The 20,072-nt window shown below is 40.8% G+C and overlaps 1 protein-coding gene across 1 annotated transcript in view; it reads right to left on the reverse strand.

Moving 5' to 3' along the window:
- Positions 1 to 18,260, reverse strand: part of ARHGAP40 (Rho GTPase activating protein 40) — a 475,540-nt gene extending 457,280 nt beyond the window's left edge. Inside the window, exon 1 of the mRNA XM_086932262.1 lies at positions 18,182 to 18,260. The gene's annotated coding sequence lies outside the window, so the exon portion shown is untranslated. The remainder of the gene's footprint in view (positions 1 to 18,181) is intronic.
- Positions 18,261 to 20,072: the final 1,812 nt, after the last annotated feature.

The raw sequence follows: 20,072 nt of genomic DNA on the forward strand, positions 1-20,072 counted from the left end.
GCCCAGCCAATACAGACAATATACCTGCAGATTTTTTTTGCACATTTGCAAATGTATGCAGAATTGGCTTCAGCAAGTTTACATTTTCATAGTAAAAAGCAGCAAAACTTACGGTTAATTAAAGTTAAATAACAGTAAAATATAAATGCCTTGTACAACATTAAATTACTTTCTGTATTTAACATTTGTACGATGTTCTTCACACCAGTAATGCACAGAGATGTGCACTGTCTTATAAATTGTTAATCACTAAAAATAAATAATTGATTTCTCCTTTTATCATACACAATGAGTACCAACTACTAGTGTAAAAAAAAACAACAACAAAAACCACACCTGAAGCTTTGCCTGTGAAGGAAGCGAATATATAAATGAGGAGATCAAATGAAAACTGTGTTCAGCAGATGTGGAAAACAAAACCAAGCTTTAACATAGGCACTGTTATGTATGAAAGCCAACAAATATTTACTATGAGCTGGTCTGGATATTAACCATCACCCCCTCTTGCATGTGCTGTCGCTGAAAAATCCGGCTTTTTGCTCACCGGTTTTGGTGACAGCGTTTCGCCTAAATTTTAGCACACACATCGCATTGCCGGCAGACATGTATTTTGTGTGTGCGCAAATGTCACCCCAGAGGTGGACAAACTGCGAACAAGCAGCATATTAAAACCAGCAATAGTGTCAAAGATGTAGTCCAGGCCCTTAACCACCAGTTTGTGCACAGTTCAGCTCATAAGTATCAACTGCACGGTATTAAGGTGCCGAAATCTTAATGGTAAGCAGTGTTTGGAGGGAGGTAAAAGTATGGCATAGTCAGAAGTCCTAAACTTTTGTTTTTGGGCACCTAAGGGCACCTAAGCAGCAACGTGTTATTTATATAGGGGCACCACTTAACTTCATGTAATTTCAGACTTTGTGGCCGATTACGATATGGTGGGACCGACACCGATGTGCTGTCGGTGTCAGTCTCACTGACATCTACAACAGCGGTCAGACTGCCGCTTTACGATGCAGTCAGTCAGACCACATGTCCCCAGGAACCAACCGACATTTTCTGACGGGCTCAAGGAGCTCGTCAGAAAGTCAGTCAGATCGCATTCCTAATAATGGAGGCAGTGCCTTCTTAGGCACAACTGTGGGGATTATGATCCACCTTTCTGCCAGACATTTCACGTGGGTTCATCTAGGCCCGGCCCGTGCAGGGCGTTATACCGGGCGGTGACGTCAGGCGGGGGAGGGGCAGGGTGGGGGGTTTGAAAATGCGGGATATGGACCATTACAGGTAAGTAACGGAAAAAAAAAAACGAATTTCGTTGCCTACCCTGCATCACATTTGGCGATGCAGAGCGGGCAACAAAATTTGTTTCATTATGCCTGTTTATTCGTAATAAGGCACTTCTCATTATTATTATTTTACTTCTAAAGTGCACGCATATCTAAAACACATGATGGCGCATTAGGCCACCAGCCTTTCTTGAGGCAATGGTGTTCACAATTAAACTGAGATCGAAACTTACATGCTGAAATAAGCCCAGACTCAGCAGCACTAAGTTTTCAACAATTGGCACAATGTCCAAACTCTGATTTGTTACGAGTTTGCAGCGGTATGATGTTTTAAAAATTACTTCCATTGGATCAGGACAAGGGGAAGAAGTTTTTGCTTTTGATGACCAGGAGAAGGATATTACAATAAAAATATGGAAATTGATATGAGCTAGGGTGGTTAAATGTTCTGGTGCATGCAATGGAGAAAGAATGCCAGTTAAATAATATACCGGTGGTATCTGCTTCTGTATGTATTACAATGGATTTCAAACTAGTACCACATCTCGTTGGCGAGCGTATTGGCAAAAAAGGAGATCTCATTGGTGGTGCTTTAGTCACCACAGGAAATAAGTCTATGTCAAAATTGAAACAATCATTGGAATGCCACTTTTGCTGGACTCCCCGCTTCTACTGCTGTTCACACAAAGGTAGGATACCAATTCTCCTGCCCCATGAGCAAATAACAAAGGTGTGAGATGTAGTCGGTGCTATCAACCTTCTTCCTTCACCTGCTTCCACAAAAATGGTTGTTGGCACTCTGGAGCATCAGCAGTCTGAATGAGATGCTCAAGTTCTTGCAAAGCCAAAAGTTCACCAGTCCGCACATATCCAAATACCTGCTTCCATACTGGTCCTGAGCAGCACGGTTCCCACGTATTCATCCAAAAAGCAGTTCAACGGACTTTGGTCCAATTTTTTTATAAACTACACTGACATGCCTAATCTACAGACAATGCACTTCTAATAGGAAATAGCATGTTTAGTTTAAAAAATGCAACTATAAAGGCCAGATTCAGAGTTTTGGCTGACGGGTCACTCCATCATAAAGTTGACCCATACCCCATCCTAATGTCAGTTGTTACTTCTCAGGTGAATATACCAAAAGTCATTACATCAAGAGTACCATTACATCTCAGTACTTTTTTCGTAGGTAATTTGGTAAGTATAGTTACATTATATATTCTTTATATCAATCTTATTTTAATATAGTTAATTAATATAACACTATTTACAGAGTAATTAAGGGCCATATTTATCAAAGGGTTTTACCCATTCTGTGTCTATGGGAAAAAGTGTTCATAAATTACATATACATTTATTGTTAAATCAGGTTATTTTTACATATGAAGGAATAACAATTTATATAATTAAATTTTAATTTACACCTAAGTGAGCCTTTAATACCCATCACCACCCGTATACACCTTTACCCGAATTCGAAAAACTTGAAAAACTCCTTACCACCAATACCCATCCATAAAACTAACCTAAAACTTTTTTCAAGGAATCTACATATTATTCAAATGTTCTGAATAAAGGACTTCTTAAACAATTACAAATTAAAATAAATTGATTTTACTTAGTCAAATGTAAATATTTTATTCTGATCTTTAAATAAACATTAATTTTTATGATTAAATTACTTAATAGTAAAATAAAGGAATACTTAATTCAAATGTAAACTACTATTATAATGTTACAATATACATGAATGATTGAGACACATATTTCTAAGGTTAGGACACTTAAAACTGACTGCCAGTGAAGTAAAGTTCTGAAATGCAAAAGAGTGGAAAACTGATCTTGATGCAACAACTAACGATGTAACTATTGATGCAATTCCCACAATGTAATGGTAGCACACAACTCATTCCACCATATTACAAGTACCATGGGATACAATACACTAGCAATAAGGCAGATAAGATATCCGTCAGGTTTGTGACAGAGTAGCCCCCCTGGGCCAAACTTTAAATTAGACCCATAGTCATCAACTAAGACTTCATCATGTAAAGAAGGATCTTGTGGAATCAAATAAGCTACATTGTGACGGTTACTATCACATAAAGTGCAACTCTGAGATTATAGTGGTTGGTCATGTGTCCCTGTAGGAAATCTAAATTTTCTGCAGGGTCACCCTGATGTTTCACCTACAGCTGGACCCTATATTTTTGCTGGCTTTAGAACTCTATGTACGTTACCCGCGCTAACAATTAGAAAAGTTATTGTGCTCCCGCTTTAAACAAGGTTGAATTGGCATATTTAACTTGCATATAAGTCCCAAGTAAACGGTATGTGAACCAACTGTGTCATCCACTACAGTGGCAGTATAAATATGGCTTCATTTAGGCCTACCATTATAGCCTGACTGTGGCAGTGTAAACATTACATTTCAACTTGTTAAAACAAACCCTTTTAACAGGTCAAACCCTCCCTTTTAAATATCAATATTTCACCCCTAATGTAGATTGTGAAGCCCACAAAGCAACGTGCATGGTATTTAAAAGTAGGAGGTGTAGAAATGTAATGTTAACATGTACTTACAGTGGCTAGCACCTACACATTAATTTACAGTGGCAACTCTAAGAGTCCTTTTTAGAAAACCAGAGTACAGACTAAAATTCTAATATTGTATCTCAGGAACAGGACCAGCTAGAAAAATAGTAAAAATCCATTTTTAATTCTCATAAAAGTCCAATTCAATGATGATGTCAAATTTTAAATAAACATTAAGGAAAAGTAACTTTTAGAAAGTTACCCTGTACCTGCCTGACATTCATGGAGACTAATTTGCAATGCCTATACGGCTTCTTTCTGTCAGTAATTACTCTTGAATAGGTGTGAAATGCTTCTCGAGAGCAAACAAAAGGCTGACCTGTATGGGTAGAGATGGCTCATCTGCACTCCACAGAATATGCAGGATGGGTGATATATGCATCCTTTTTTACACTACACTGTCAAATCCCACTTGAGTGTCAAATCCTGGATTATAGGTCTGCTGGGTTTACAAACCACTTTTGTGACACACTTGAAAGGGGATAAACAGAACACCAAGACAATTCTTGTGGATCCACTGCCTGGTTGGGGAAGGGCACAACTTTTGTCCTACCAGACTTCTGTCTCTTAGTTTGTCATGGGTACAATGGCTGACTCCAACTGGATTTAAAGTTAGATGTGGAAGGACACTTAAATTACCCTAGTACATGCCTCACCTACACCCCAGCCATCAGATCTTACATTTAGTGTAGCCAAAAACTTTTAACATCTTGAAAATGCCCAACCTGTGTAGAGTTGGTTCTGGGAACTTCACACCATTGGTTAGGGCATGCGCAGGAGTCATTCCCACCTACAAGCCAGTGCCACGCATAACTGGGCATCTCCAGGCACCCACTTCAGAACCCTGTTAGATCTGAGGAAAACTAGAAGAAGATTGAACGTGCTGTCTGTGACCTGAGAGGAACCCTGGAGGGCTGAACCTGCTCCTTCTTGTACCCAGGACAAAGAAATTGACTCGAAGGGTCATAAAGCTGACCTACTTTTCAAGCTACTGGGATACAACAAGGTATTAGAGGCCTTTTGCTGGAAGTACCCAGCAGATCAGTGGCAAATGGCTTAGTACTGGATCTTGCTGGTCGTCTCTGGCTGACATCCTGTATCTATCCCCTGAGGCCTTGGGGCTTTAGAATCACTGTTGAAGCATTGAGACTTAAAGAATAAGTCAGCAGGTAAAATCTTGGATGAAGATGAACGTAGTTGGTGTATCTGACCCGTACTCCATCACGCTTAGCCTCAAAATGCATCTATGTCCAATCTATTGCAACCAGTTATTACCATTGGCACTTTGTTCTTCTGGGTGCCATGTCTAATTATAACATTAAAAATGTATATTTCTGTTCCCCCATACTGGATTGTTATCATTCTGTTTCTTAAATATAACTCTATTTTCTAATTCGGTTAGGGGTGCTTATTGTTTTGCATGTCCAATTCATTACTTTGTAGGTACCACATAAATAACAGACCGGCTTAACGTAGTGCAGTCAGTAAAGTATGTGCTGTAGCTACCGGGGGTTGAGTTCAGGTTACTTTGGTGAGATATTTTGTGACTTCAAGGGTCCACACTGACAAGGGTTGAGATTGCTCATGGAGGTGAGTAATCACCTGTACCGACTAATAATTCAGTTTCTTATAGTAACTATCTAATAAGGTGCTATAAGAAGCGCCAGCACACTGATGCTTGGTTTTGAAAAACTGGAATTGGTTGACTCGTATATATATTTACCTAAAGTTTTTTCCAAAACAGGTCGAGACTCGGAGCATACTAAACATTGTGTTAGTAAAGCTGTCTCCCAGGCAAGTGCATTAAACAGATTTTATAAAACTTGCAGGAGACGCCATTTTAGCCATGTCTTATCTGTTTTCAAGGTTAAAATCCCACCCTCGTTAAAATACGCTGCCGAGGTGGTGGATATGAATCATTGGCTTTTGTTTGATAAGGCAGAAGGACAAATTATGCGCCAAATTTGCTATTTAAATTTTCTGGCTATCCCACAGGTTCTGTGTCTTGAATTTGGATTAGTCTCGTCCTTCATTTTAGCCCAGGCAGCAGTTCTTAGGTGGGGTAACTCTCTCTTCTTGGGGGAAGAGGGTACTCTTAGGGCTGCTCTGAGAATAGAAATCTTTTGCACTCTAAAAGAACAATCCACGTTTTTTAGGTCTTTTTTATGTGCAATTGATAGTTTCGGTCTTAGTTTAACTCCTGCTTCTCCAATGCCTAAATCTGGTTTGAAACAGTTTTTAAAGAAATTCAGATCCCCTATCAGTTTGGCAAGAGACGCTGCTTTAAGTAAATCCAGGCCCAGTAACGTGGTGGTTAGTGGGAGCGCTTTGGGGAATAAACCATAGCCTTATTTAAGTTGGAATATCCCCCATGGGATTAGAAGGCTAATACTCCTACTGATACTCCTACTGAGATTCAATCTGCTGCCTTTAAGAGACGTTACTGGCATCTGGGGTAAAATACCTAGAGAGAAGAGAATTTTGTGAATTGTGCCAGTTGCAAATCCAAGATCTAAATCATGTCCTATTTGTATGTTCAAAGCTGCAAAGTACCAGGCGAGTGTTTTTAAAACCAGTATGTATCAGATTTAATATACACTCTGCTCAGGACGCACGTTCTTTGGTCTTGTCCCCTCCGAATGAAATGGTTTGTTTTAGGATATACCAATTTTTTAGAACATTTTTGCCTATTTATTAGAATGTTGTCTAAAAGTAGTACTCTGGTTTTGATTTAATACCAATTGGTTGGCTATTTAATTGTTTCATGTATTTATAGCATCATTTGCACATCTCTTAGTATGTTTGATATAAGAATTTTTATCGGTCGGTTACGTGATTGTTTTAAGTATTATAGCATTATTTGCACATTTTTCAGTATGTTTGATATAATTTTATAGCAATGTATAAGGAAGGAATTTTGTATTGTATGCAATGTTTGTCTTTTTAAATTGTTGGTGTGTTTTTGTGGACCTCCGTAGGAGTTCCAAAACAAAATAAATAAATTGGAAAATAAATTGGCCAGCACACTGCAGGAAACAGTTCTCACAAAATTAAACCATCCTGAGGCACTATAACATTAGAGAAAGGTCGTCCAATGAAGGAAGAGGGTTATGAATACTATTGCTTAATTTATAGTATTCACGTTTCTGACTGCAGAGTACAGTTCAAATCCTGGTTTTAAAAGAATTTACCCCAGGAGAAGCAACTGAATGTATTGTGAACTATATGTTGGCCTATTAAGCTTTACTAAAGGATTGATAAAAGGAACCAGAAACACAGATACAAACACCAACATAGACTGTATTTATCATATTGGGGAGTTTTCATTTCAAAGGGAGCAAACAGAAATTAAACTCTCTCTATGTGCCCCTTGCAAAATTGGTTTGTTTATCATTGAAAACTGATGAGGCAAGTCGGTATACATGCACTTAGACAGCGCAAAGTGTCAGTCTCTATTCCAACTACTTAGATAGATAAATAATGTCTGTACAGGGATGTTTATGTTGAAATATGTTTTTAAGCAGGATCCGTTTTCTGCATCTTTGATTCTTAAAGTGCTTTCCAGGAAGGAGTGTTGAAAGGACATGATTCTGCAACATGCTCCGTGCAAACATTATAGCACCCCATACTTTCAATCTGCTACAAAATTTGCATTTTCAGGCTGAAACTCATCAAAACACATGACAAATGTCCAAATTGGTGCCTCGTGGCAGGCTGGCTCGCATTGGTTGTTTGTGGGTGTTTTATGGTGGGTGGACCTTTTTTAGCATCGATGTTTCTGATATTGCCACAAACATACAAAACACCCCAAAAGCATGTATTTACACGCTCAAAACTCCTCCCGTTTAAATTGTGGGCCACAATTTAAACTCTATGATTTGCTGAGGGTGGTGCCTAGACCTATTTTCGGTCAGTATGACCCTGACAGCAGGACACCTTCTTAAAGTTAATCATTCAGTTGATGAATGTTATAAAGGAGATAACATTTTGCTTATAGGGTGTTAACATTTCCAGGTAATTTACTTCGAGAAGGGGAATTTGCCTACAGCAGGAAAGAACATCTTTACAAACTTTAATGCAATACTGCAATTCAAGAGTGGGTAGATCTATCTGTTGTAATGAAAATGTTTTTGTTTCATTAGTCACACAAATCCATGTTTATATCACAGGCTCTGTTCCTAATTCAGCTCTTTTTTCGGAAACATTGTTCTCAAACCAGCAAGTTATACAATATCAAAATTTACAATTTTTCTGAAGGGCTGCTTCCAGATGAAAAATGGTTCCAGAAGCCCCGCAGTCTGAAAAGAAAATATAGACCAACACTGATCTGCGGGTCGGATCCCTCACATTTCTCAAATCTACCTGGCCTGATCAAAGTAGTTGAGGGGCACTTTTCTTTACAATATGTCTTTTTTCCCTCATTACATCTGACTGCATTTTTTTTCTTTTACACAAGCTATATTTCACTTTGGAAGGCAGAGAAGACAGTATTAATACAATTAGATTCGCCTGCGTTCATTCATACAAGACAAAATCACTAGGGCTGAAAAGTATTCTGAGGACCACGTCCACTGGTGTTCCTCGCAGGGTACCAGGTGCAACCTGTGTTGCCCCTGTTCCAGGGAGACAGCATGCCAGAGGTGCTGCAGTGGGCGCCAGCACAGTACTCCTTGCTTTGACATTATGACTTCAGGAGGGGTGGGCTGCAGATTACCTTTGACGACACAGGGGCGGCTCTAGGTTCATGGCGGCCCTGGGCAGAGAGCATAGGTAGGGGGCCCATGAGGAGGGGATCCGGGCGGGGCGGAGCCCCTCAGAGCTCAGGGCTAAGAGGAACTCAGGCACGGAGGACAGTGAAGAGAGGGGGACCGGGGTCAGGGTGTTTGGAAGTGGAACAGAGCCGGAGGCCGCCAAATCCCTGCATGTGGCCACTATGCAAATATGTATCCATCCTCAGAGGATTATTATATTAAGGATATATATTGGGGTGGAGGCCCCTAGGATTTGGTGCACAGCTTGCATATGCCTAAGGCCGCCCCTGGACGACGAACCGAAGGGGCCTCTAATTGCTACTATGAACAAGTTCGTTCAATGCTATTTTCACTGTCATTGTGTTCACTCCTTCTTAAAATGCCCCACTGTTGCAAACAAGTGTTTAACATGCTTGAAATACACTCTCCGTACTATTCCACGTGACCTAAAATTGCCTCCAAATGAAGCGCAACAAATTAAAAAACACACCTACTTACCTACCTACCTACCTACCTCCCTGGCATGAGTTCTACCTGCATTGAGTTCTAGATATTTAGCTAACAATGCCTTGCCCTTTGGGATTCACATTTTTCACTTTCTCATCACAAGTGTGTTTTTTATATTTACCCCGGCATGATAAGTGCTGTTAGTTAATCATTCGGAACTGGGTACAGGTTTCCAACGGCATGGATCCAGCCAAGAGGTAACAATAGCGCTTTGATTTACAGCACTGAATAAAGCTGGCATTGTTCTTAGCGTTTGTTATCTCCCCAAGGAAAAATCCAAAGAGCTTTAGTGCACTGAACTCACATTCCTCACAAAACAGGTGCACAGCTCGTAAAAAAAGAGAGCTTCTCTTCTTCATAACACAGGTAGATAGCGAGAAACGGCAAGTACATCCCAGGAAGCAGCAGTGCAAGCTTCCCTAACAAGAACAACCTAGGGGGAAGCACTGCAAGCTTCCCTCCTTTACAGAACAAGAAAAGCCCAGAAAGCAGCAGTCCAAGCTTCCCTCCTTTACAGAACAAGAAAAGCCCAGAAAGCAGCAGTCCAAGCTTTCCTCCTTTACAGAAAAAGTAAAGCTCAGGAAGCAGCAGTGCAAGCTTCCCTAACAAGAACAACCTAGGGGGAAGCACTGCAAGCTTCCCTCCTTTACAGAACAAGAAAAGCCCAGAAAGCAGCAGTCCAAGCTTTCCTCCTTTACAGAAAAAGTAAAGCCCAGGAATCAGCAGTGCAAGCTTCCCTCCTTTACAGAACAGGTAAGAATATAGAACCAGCAGTGCAAGCTTCCATCCCAGGGGCGTAGATTCAGGGAGGGTGCTTGGGGTGTTATACCCCATAATACATATATGTTATAGTAAATAGTGGGGTACAGGTGCTTTAACCCCTTCCAGGCTCATGACGAGCTGGGCTCGTCATGGAGTAGCCTCCTCAAACACTGATGACGAGCCCAGCTCGTCATACATAATGGGAGTAACGATTTCTCAGCACAGCAGGGGAATATGCTGAGCAGCCATGGGGTTAAGTTGGGTATTTTGAGGTGCTTGGGTTTTTTACATACACAGACAAAAAGAACACACACTCGGCTCAGTTTTAAAGGTCTTAAAATGGGTTATTTTACAAAATATTCGTTTTTAAGTACCCCTAACAATCCGCTCTCCTCTTCCTTTCTACTGATCCTTAAGCCCCCTCATTCCCTGCTTCTTATATAATGTATTTTAACCAGTGTGATTTTTTGAAAATCTGAAGCTCACACCAGGAACCAGCAGTGCAAGTGTCCCTCCTTCATAGAGCATTACAGCCCAGGAAGACGCAGTGCAAGCCTCTTTCCTTCACATACTAAGTACAGCCCAAAAAGCAGCAGTGCAAGCTTCTCTCCTTCACAGAACAAATACAGCCCAGGAAGAAGAAGTACAAGTTTCCCTCCTTCACAGAGAATGTACAACCCAGGAAGCAGCAGTTCATGCTTCCCTCCTACACAGAACAAGTAGCGATCGAGAACCAGCAGTGCAAGCTTCCCTCCTGCACAGGACAAGTACAGCCCAGGAATCATGGGAAGTAGCAACGCAAGCTATCCTACCTCACAGAACAGGATGAGAAAGCTATAGAGAATTATAGATGGGTAACAGTGAATTAAGAGGATGTTTTTCACAGAGGGGCAAGAGCAAAGCTTGAGGTGTCTCTGGTATATCAAAGAACCCGGAGGTGATAAAACATCCCTAAAACTCACTTTTTATCCATCTATAATTTTATGTTATATATGGCCCCCTCTCCCCCCACCCCCGACTCCCAACTCACCGACCCCTTATTTTAACTGCTACGCAGTGGCAGAGGAGGGATGGGAGAGCCATACATAACATGGCATCTGTCACATATCCCTAGACAAAAACAAATACCTTAACCATTCATTCTTGACCAACCCTCATCACCTTCGTTGCCCTCCTTCCCTCGCCTGCAGCTGTGCTTTCTGCTTTCAGTCAAAGCAGACAAGCAGCAATCCACTGGCAGGCTCTCAGAGAGCCCTGGCAGCCTGCCCTGGAAGACCTTTATGATGTAACAACAGTGGGTAACAAGTTTTGTTATTAATTGTTGCTACGTCATAGGATTTAGTTATGAGATTTAGAAACGGATACAGCTATGTAGAGCTTGGTGTTTCATTATTTGAAACCTGTGTACAGAGGCTAGAAGTATTCTATAGGAGTTTTTATGGATGGCAGTGGCAGAGTAGCAGTATATGGCAGTTCAGGATAGAGGTATATTTTCTGAGCTCTTAGTCCTGGGTCAGGAGTGCATGAAGAAAGTCAAGTGCAGTAAATGTCTCAGGTCGGAGATATCAGTGGATGGGCCAGATCTGTAAAGAGGTACATCATGAGAGCTTGTAAATTTCAGTAGCCTGGTCTATAATATATATTGGAAATCAAGTGAGTCACATAAGTGAAGAGTGAGGCAAAGAGTATCTTTAGTCAAAGTCTGGAAAAAACTCTGCAGTAACTTTGAGTGCAAGAACAGTGCCCTAAATTAAATACATGATCGGCTACCAACATCCGAAAGTTAAAATAAGAGTATAATAGACAAAAAAGTACAGAATACCAACCACTTAATATTCTCTAAGACACATTTTTATGGGACATTTTACTAACACCGATAATTTCCATCTCTTCTGTAACAATGTGTGGCAATAAAAAAAATCGTGCTATATTACATTAGAAGTCTGGCGAGCGTCAACCAGAAATAAGAAAAAAAAATTGTCACAAAAACAGGAAACGTTTGGGGCTAAACAATAGATGCTTTGTTCCCTAAATAGTCAGGATTGCTAATTATGCTATGACACATTTCTCAACACCAGTGAAGCCCTAGTTGGGAAACTGTATTGAAGCAAGGACTTTTTTTTAAATGAAAACTACATTTAAAAAATGCAATATGGGAATACATCTCATTTTTGTGACAAAATAAAATGGGCGAATTTCATGCCTAGTAAATTTTGAAGTGACAAGTGAGGATGAATCACCGCCCTTCTTAGGATATTAATTTCCTCTCTTGTTCTTTAAAACATTTCGTTAGGGGAAAAGCTCACATATTACTATGTAATGATCCAAGGGAGGCAGTTGAGTAGGTTGAGATAGGTTTAATTAATGGCATACAGAAACAGCCAACCAGTTCAGTTGAAGTCTTAGGTAAAGATGATTCCCAAGTGGAATGCACCACAAGAGCATAGCAAGGTTCTAAGAATACACAGGAGTCATACTTAAAGAGACAAGGTATAAATAAACATTACAAAACAAGCCTAGAATATTACATCATCTCCTTTTCTTAACAGAACAAAAAAACATGAGAAAAGCAGCGATAGGTAATAGTCTAATTACAAAAAGTATTCATAAACTTATTCTCTAAATCTTGAAGGTCTATTTACAATACGAGAGCTCTTCCTGGTACCTGTGCCAGAAGAGGGAGTATTGTCACGCACAGAAGTATTAGAGGGACCTTCAGAAACATGTGAGGAGGAATTAGCTTTAAAAGAGTCAGGGACAATTTTAGCAACTCTGTTGAGATTCCACCAGAAACCTCCTTCAACTTGTATGGCATTGCCTGTGACCTTAACAACTTTAGCGGGAGGTCCAAACTTGCTTTCCCCTTTGCTAACATGCCCAGACTTCCTGATCCGTACAAAATCCCCAACTTCCAAAACACTCTCTTTTGTTCCTTTCCTCACATCAAAATATTCCTTTTGTTTGGACTGGGCGATTAAGACATTACTTTTAACAATGGACATGAGACTAGAAACATCTGAAGTTGACTTAAACCATTTGGACATCCACCCAGGACAAAATGAAGTGTTGGGCTTCCGACCTCTCATTAACTCGAAAGGAGAGATCTTGGTGGAGGAGTGAGGGGTGGTTCTGTAAAACCAAATCATGCTCTTCAAAGCTTTACTGACCTCAACATTGCTACATCTAGCCCACTTCACACAGTCGCCAACGACTCTGTTCATCCTCTCAACAAGTCCGTTCCCTTGAGGATGATAAAGGGAACTCTTGACATGCTTGACACCAGACTTGGAGAGAAACTCAATAAACTCATGGCTCACAAATTGTTTCCCATTGTCGGAAACCAGCACTTCAGGAAATCCTTCCCTGCTCCATACATCACAAAGGAACTCAATAACATTTTTGGTATCAGCATCTTTAGTTAGTTTAAACTCTGGCCATTTGGAAGCATAGTCAACTAAGACTAAAATGAACCTGAAACAACCACTGAGCACGGAATAGGGACCCATTATATCAATGCCCAGTTTAGCCCAGGGACGATCTGGACATTCAACTGGCATAAGAGGAGGAACCCACGTCTTGAGACTCTTATCAGAAGACTTGCATATACAACATTCTGCAACAAAACAGTCAATATCTGAATCCATGGCAGGCCACCAGAACATCTCACGAATTCTACGTTTGGTGAAGGAACAACCTAAATGACCCTCATGAGCTTTGGCAATTATGTCTTTCCTAAAGGCAAAAGGAGGGATAATTTTGTCATTCCGTAATAGAATGCCATCCTCAATGGAAATCTCATGTCCAACTTTAGAAAAGGGTTGAAGAGCAGCAGACAACACTTTTTCACGTGGCCAGCCCTCCTTGACAAAGTTGCAAACATCTTGAAGAATACTATCCTTATCAAAAGCCCTTCTCCACTCGACTTCAGAACAAACTTGTAACTCAGGAATGTCCACACAAGCAACTAAGCAATCATCACAATCTTCATCAATAAGATTAGAAAAAGGAATGTCGACATCGTCGTCACACACAGTGGGAGGAAAACGAGACAAGAAATCAGCCCTTACGTTTTTCCCTCCAGCAATATGCACAACATCAAAATTGTATTGTAAGAGCCTAGTGACCATTCTTAAAATCCTGGGTGTACAACACTTGGTAAGACCACCACCTAAGATGTTAACTAAAGGTTTGTGGTCAGTTTGAAGTAAAAAACGCGTACCCCAAATGAATGGTCTAAATTTCTCAATGGCCCAAGAGCAGGCCAAAAGCTCCTTCTCTATTACAGAGTATTGAATCTCAGCCGATCTCAACACTCTTGAAGCAAAACTGATGGTTCTTTCCACACCGCCTTCATTTTGTGTTAAAGTGGCACCAAGACCGACACAACTTGTGTCAACAGTGAGACAACAGGGTAACGCAGGATCAAAGGGTTTAAGTACAGAATCAGACATGAGGGAAGCTTTCACCTTTTCAAAGGCTAGGACACACTCTTCGCACCAAACAAATTTGACTCCTTTTCTCAATAAATTACTGATAGGACGTACAATGGTCGCATAATGGGGAATAAACCTGGAGTAGTATTCACAAATACCTAGAAGAGATTTAACTCCAGTTTTATCAGACGGAGTAGGGGCTTTAGAAATTGCGTCTAAAAGTCCAGGTCTAGGCTTAATTCCATCTTGCGTCAAAATGTGACCGAGATACTCAACTTCCGTACACAAGAATTTGCATTTTTCAAGTTTCAAAACAACACCATGATCTTGAAATAAACTAAGAACATTATCTAGAACACAATCATGAGAACCAACGTCTTTGCCAAAGATTAACACATCATCTTGGAAGACTGTTACACACTTGACACCTTGCAAAATATTACCCATAACTCTCTGAAAGACCGAAGCGGCCGACGCTAGGCCAAAAGGCATGCGTTTATACTGAAATGTACCCAAAGGGGAAATAAAAGCAGTAATGTGACGGGAATCGGGATGTAGCTCAACCTGGTGGTAGGCACTGGCTAAATCAAGTTTTGTGAAGAACTTTGCTCCTTTGGTAGCTGCGAAAAGATCGTTAATGCGGGGAAGGGGATGAGAATCTACCCAAATCTCCTTGTTGACTGAACGAAGGTCAACACAGACCCTAAGTTTGCCATCCCTCTTACGGGCTACGACCAAAGGCGAAAGCCAAAGAGAGGACTCAGTAGGTTCAATCACACCACACTCACATAGCATTTCCAGTTCTTTCTTCAAATCATCTCTGACACTGAAAGGTACACCCCTAAGTTTGTGTTTAACAGGTGTTGATCCTTCTTTTACAATGATCTTGTGCTTAAAGCCTTTTATTTTGCCTAATTTTGAACTAAAAACGGAGGGAAACTTGCATTTGAGCATTTCTAGATAATCAGAACATGTAGCAATAAAAACTTGTTCCCTCGCACCAGGTTTAAGTGTCATTCCAAAAAGACCCTGATGGAACCAACCCAATATGTTGAGCCCTTTAATAGCAACATAAATTTTCCCTCTAATCTTCCTTCCCTGAAAACATAAGATGTCTTCAAAGAAGCCAAGGAGACTAATCCTCCTCCCTTCGTAAGACACAGGAGCACGGTCTGGAGGAAGAAGAGGACGAGAGTTACTCCAAGTGAAGTCAAATAAATCCTTGTCAATCATGGTGATTTTGGCACCAGAATCTACAAGGAGTTTCAAAATTTTGTCACCGACAGTCACCTCAATGATGGGGTCAACACAGGAATCAGGATCACCTTCAATTATTGATTCATCAGGAAAATCAGAAACAACTCCAATAGTTATCTCAGAATCTGAAGACGAATCAGAATCCACAACACCCACAACAGGTTTATCAAAACTTTTCTTGTATTTCAATTTTAAGCAGACCTTAGCAAAATGTCCCAACTTTTTACAATAGTTGCACACCACGTTGGAAGCAGGACAAGAGGAACCTTTAAGATGTTGGGGGTTGCCACATCTTATGCACATTTGAGAGGAAACAGTTTTATTCCAAACTTTACCTTTAGAGGTATTCGTTAGAGATTTTCTTTTGTTGAACTTGGAAGAAGAATTTAAACTTAAAGCATTTATAGGTTCAATAACTTTGTCTTCAAGTTCTTTGAGAGACACCATGGATGTTTCAACACTTTTCGCTAATTTAATGGTGTCATCCAAAGACGGATCACTCAATGCTAACAACTTTTGTCTAATGTTTTTATCCTTGCAATGGCACACAAACTGATCCCTTATAAGTTGTTCATTGAAGTTCTCAAATTTACACTCAGATGCCAATCTGCGTAAGATAGAGATATAAGTATCAATATCTTCGGAATCAGCTTGTTTTCTCTTAAAGAAAGTGTGTCTACGAACCATAAGATTAGGTTGTTTATCGAAACGTATTTTGAGTTTCAGAATGGTGTCACTATATTCATCAGAAACGACACCTTCAGTAATAGGTAGGTCAGGAAGGTGTTTGTAGACAGACCTGCCCTCAAAGCCTAGTGAGTGTAAAAGAAGACATTTTTTTCTTTCAGGTCGAAATCTAGATGCCCCAATAGCTCCTAGATAATTCTCAAAAGCATCATGCCAGATTTCCCACCTTATAGAAGGTTCGCCAGGAGTTTCCAAGAAGGCTGGAGGTGGATTTACTGATTGTAAGGTAGACATGACTTAATGATAGAATTAATGAGAAAAAAAAAAAAAGTGAGTAGTATAAGTAGAAATGTGAGTCAGTGGTGTGTGCCAGCGTAAATTAAGAGAACAAATGTCAAGTAAATAGAACAAACGTTAAACAGTACTTTATGTTCGTACAATAAACAAAGGAGCTGTGTACATCAGCGAGTGTCCAGGAAAAGCTGTGTACATAAATACGTTGAAACTGTGCGCTTAAATAACTTGAAAACAGGAGCTGTGCGCATCAGCGAACAAATGGTTGCTAAGCAATGAACGCTGTGCGCATCAGCGGTGAATGCGCGAAAATGAAGATAAGAGCTGTGCGCATCAGCGGTGAATGCACGAAGAATGTTGAGTACGTAATAAAGGCGAGTGGTAGGACCAATGCCGAGGGTTAAAACATCCGTCCAATGAAAATGAACAATGGAAGACGTGAGGACGTATGACGCTCTTCACAAACGTGCTGACATGGAGGCTGAGGTAGACGTCACAGGATTGCACACGGAAAAGGAATGCAGGCGATCAAAGTTCCAGTGACAGAAGGGCACGAGGAATGGCACGAGGTACGTAATGTAATTTTTTGAATTGACAACGGTAAAAGTCAGAACAGAGCAAAATGTCAGAAAGGAAAATAAAGTAAAGGTCCGAGTAACCACAAACGATGAAGACACAGACGAAGGAAAGAAAATAAATAGTCTTACAGTTTAAGTGGTCTTCGTTTGAAGTCGGTAGATTCAGTGAAACGAAGGATGTGGTACTCGAAGATCCTTTCTGAAATCTGATGTGGTACTCGAAGATCCTTTCTGAAATCTCTATAGATGTAGACACTTTCAAAACAGCAGGGAAGTACCACCGTGACTGTAGAAAGTCCGCCTGATGATTCCGTGTGGAAATGGGAAATGCCGACTCGATCCTGAAAGTGACGGGTGGTCAACGATGGCAGGAACGAAGCTCTATCTCTTGATGGCCAGGCCCAAGGGTATTACACAGCACGCATCGTCGCCAATAAATTTATGTAATGATCCAAGGGAGGCAGTTGAGTAGGTTGAGATAGGTTTAATTAATGGCATACAGAAACAGCCAACCAGTTCAGTTGAAGTCTTAGGTAAAGATGATTCCCTAGTGGAATGCACCACAAGAGCATAGCAAGGTTCTAAGAATACACAGGAGTCATACTTAAAGAGACAAGGTATAAATAAACATTACAAAACAAGCCTAGAATATTACATACTATAACTAAATAATACAATAAAAAGTCAGTTGTGCTCAATTTAAAGTTAAACAAAAAAAAAAGACATATGAAACTTGTGACTGGTACTGACGAGGCACAAGCACTCACTTTCCACTCAGCTCACAGTGTCACACAGACCAGCAGGAGGCACTGCCAGACCAAAAAGATGCCCTAGCAACAGTCACCAAGGCCGTTAACAACGGGTCAGTTGAAACCCAGCTTCTGTCGTTCAGGCGGGTAAACATACTGAAGCCACGAGAAGCGAGCACGTAACATCCCGCTGTTAACAGGCTGCTAGCAAAACATCACCCCACTATGTGCCGCGACATTTCCCCTGAGGTCTTAGGATGTGGCTTTTCCTCTCCTTACCTGATCCGCTCCTTCCCGCCTTTCTGCGCGAGCCTGGGAGTTGCCTGCCGTCTTGGCTCCACGGCAAGCAGAATCAGCAGCCGTTATGGGAGCGGGGAGGGATGACGTCTGGTGTCCCTGGGCACTCTCCCATCTGCTTCTAATTGTTTCTGCTCCAAGGGAAAGGAGGGGCCGGGGCCTGCCTGGCCATTCTGTTAAAGGAGCCCTCTTGTGTGGCAGCAAGACCTCAATGAATGAATAAGCTTGCCTCGGCCAGCGTTCAATCTGTGGCTCCAAAAACATCTATTGTCTATTTGAGCCCTTGCTATCAATCATATCACAAAGAATATATTTGATATTTCGAAATGTGCAGCCTGCCTGTATAGGGCGATTGCACGTGACATAAGTGCAGGCAGAAAAGTCTTACAATGCTGTGACGCACAGTAATATTTTTGTTTCTATTGAGGAGCGCGTACTTTTGTTTTTAGTAATATAAAGTTCAAAATTGCAAGTACTAGAAAGCAACTGAAAAAGAAACACACAAATAAATGACAGACAAGCCTGACAGTGTCAAGTCTGGCTCTGTTTTGGAACTGAAAACATATTTCTTCTGAACTGTGAAAAAATACACATTTCAAGCAAACGCACATCTTTATATATGTAACAACATATATAATGTGTAGATCTCAGTTTTACCGTGGCTGTTTCATAAGGCCGCCAGTCCAGTGTTTTCTCTTCATTCTGAATTGTTTTGTTTTTTCTAATAGAACTGCCAGTATCAATATGCAAAGTATAGCAACAAGACCTGATGATTTGCTTACACTCGAGTTGTTAGGTTTTACTTGAGCCAGTTTCTTCATGCGATTCTTGTATTCCTGAAAACTGAAAATCACTGCCAGTTCCTTACATTATAGTTCCCCATACTTTCCTATCCCAAGTATTCAAACATTTTGAAAAAAAATACACATCAGTGTTTAAAGGGAAGCAAATATCCACGGAAGCTTATCAAGGCCTTTCACAAACAAACCACTTATGGTCCAAGCTGGGTGAAAGATTAATCGCTCCGTCCATCATCTCCTTGTGTTTGCTTTGTTCGCCCTAAGTTGGCAGGGTATGCCCAGATGTGGGTCCCTTGCTCACTTTGCCACTGGATTTAAGCTAGCCTGGTTGATGAGGGGTGATGCTCCCAAACTGGTCCCAGGATGCTTGTCTCCAGTCCAGGGAGAACCTGGCTTGGCAGTTCGGGCTGGACTGTTCCGAAGAGGAACAGGGTCAAGACTGATTTGCATATGGCTGGGTCTGAACTGGGGTGGTGAAGTGAGCCAAAGAACGAGGGCGGATTCAACCCAGATCTGTGACCCGGTGTGAATGTCTGAAAAGTTTCAGCACTTCATTTATCATCTCCTTGTTTTTACTTGGAACATTTTCACTGACACAGTCTCCATTCAAGAGCGACATTTACAACATTCATGCATAAAGCAATTTCAAAACATGTGAATAAAGGATGTAAAGTCTTATGACAACTATAAGGTGTTAGTGTCCTAATGTCACTGACCCTTTGTTGGTACCTCTGTGTCGCTGTTGGCGCACCAGCATCAGTTTCTCACTCTAACTGTGGGTTCGCCTGTGTCAGTGTACTAGCTTTAGTGTCACACGTGGTGTTTATGTTTACTTTTAACTACATTTGCCACCTGAAGTCCCGCTTTAGGCACTAATGGCATGAGAGTGAAGATGGATGAGATATCTGGTGCTCTCAAAAAGGATACGAGGTGATGAGTTTGTTAGGAAGGATAACTTACAGCAAGTTACAAAATGAAATTTTTGTTAGAGAGAATAACCCACCTGAGCAAAGGGAGAGTTGGCAAGTAAAACAAGCATTTAACTAATGCTTGCATACATTACAGAAAATTAT

Source organism: Lissotriton vulgaris, chromosome 7 (assembly GCF_964263255.1).
Source record: "Lissotriton vulgaris chromosome 7, aLisVul1.2, whole genome shotgun sequence".
Lineage (NCBI taxonomy): Eukaryota > Metazoa > Chordata > Amphibia > Caudata > Salamandridae > Lissotriton > Lissotriton vulgaris.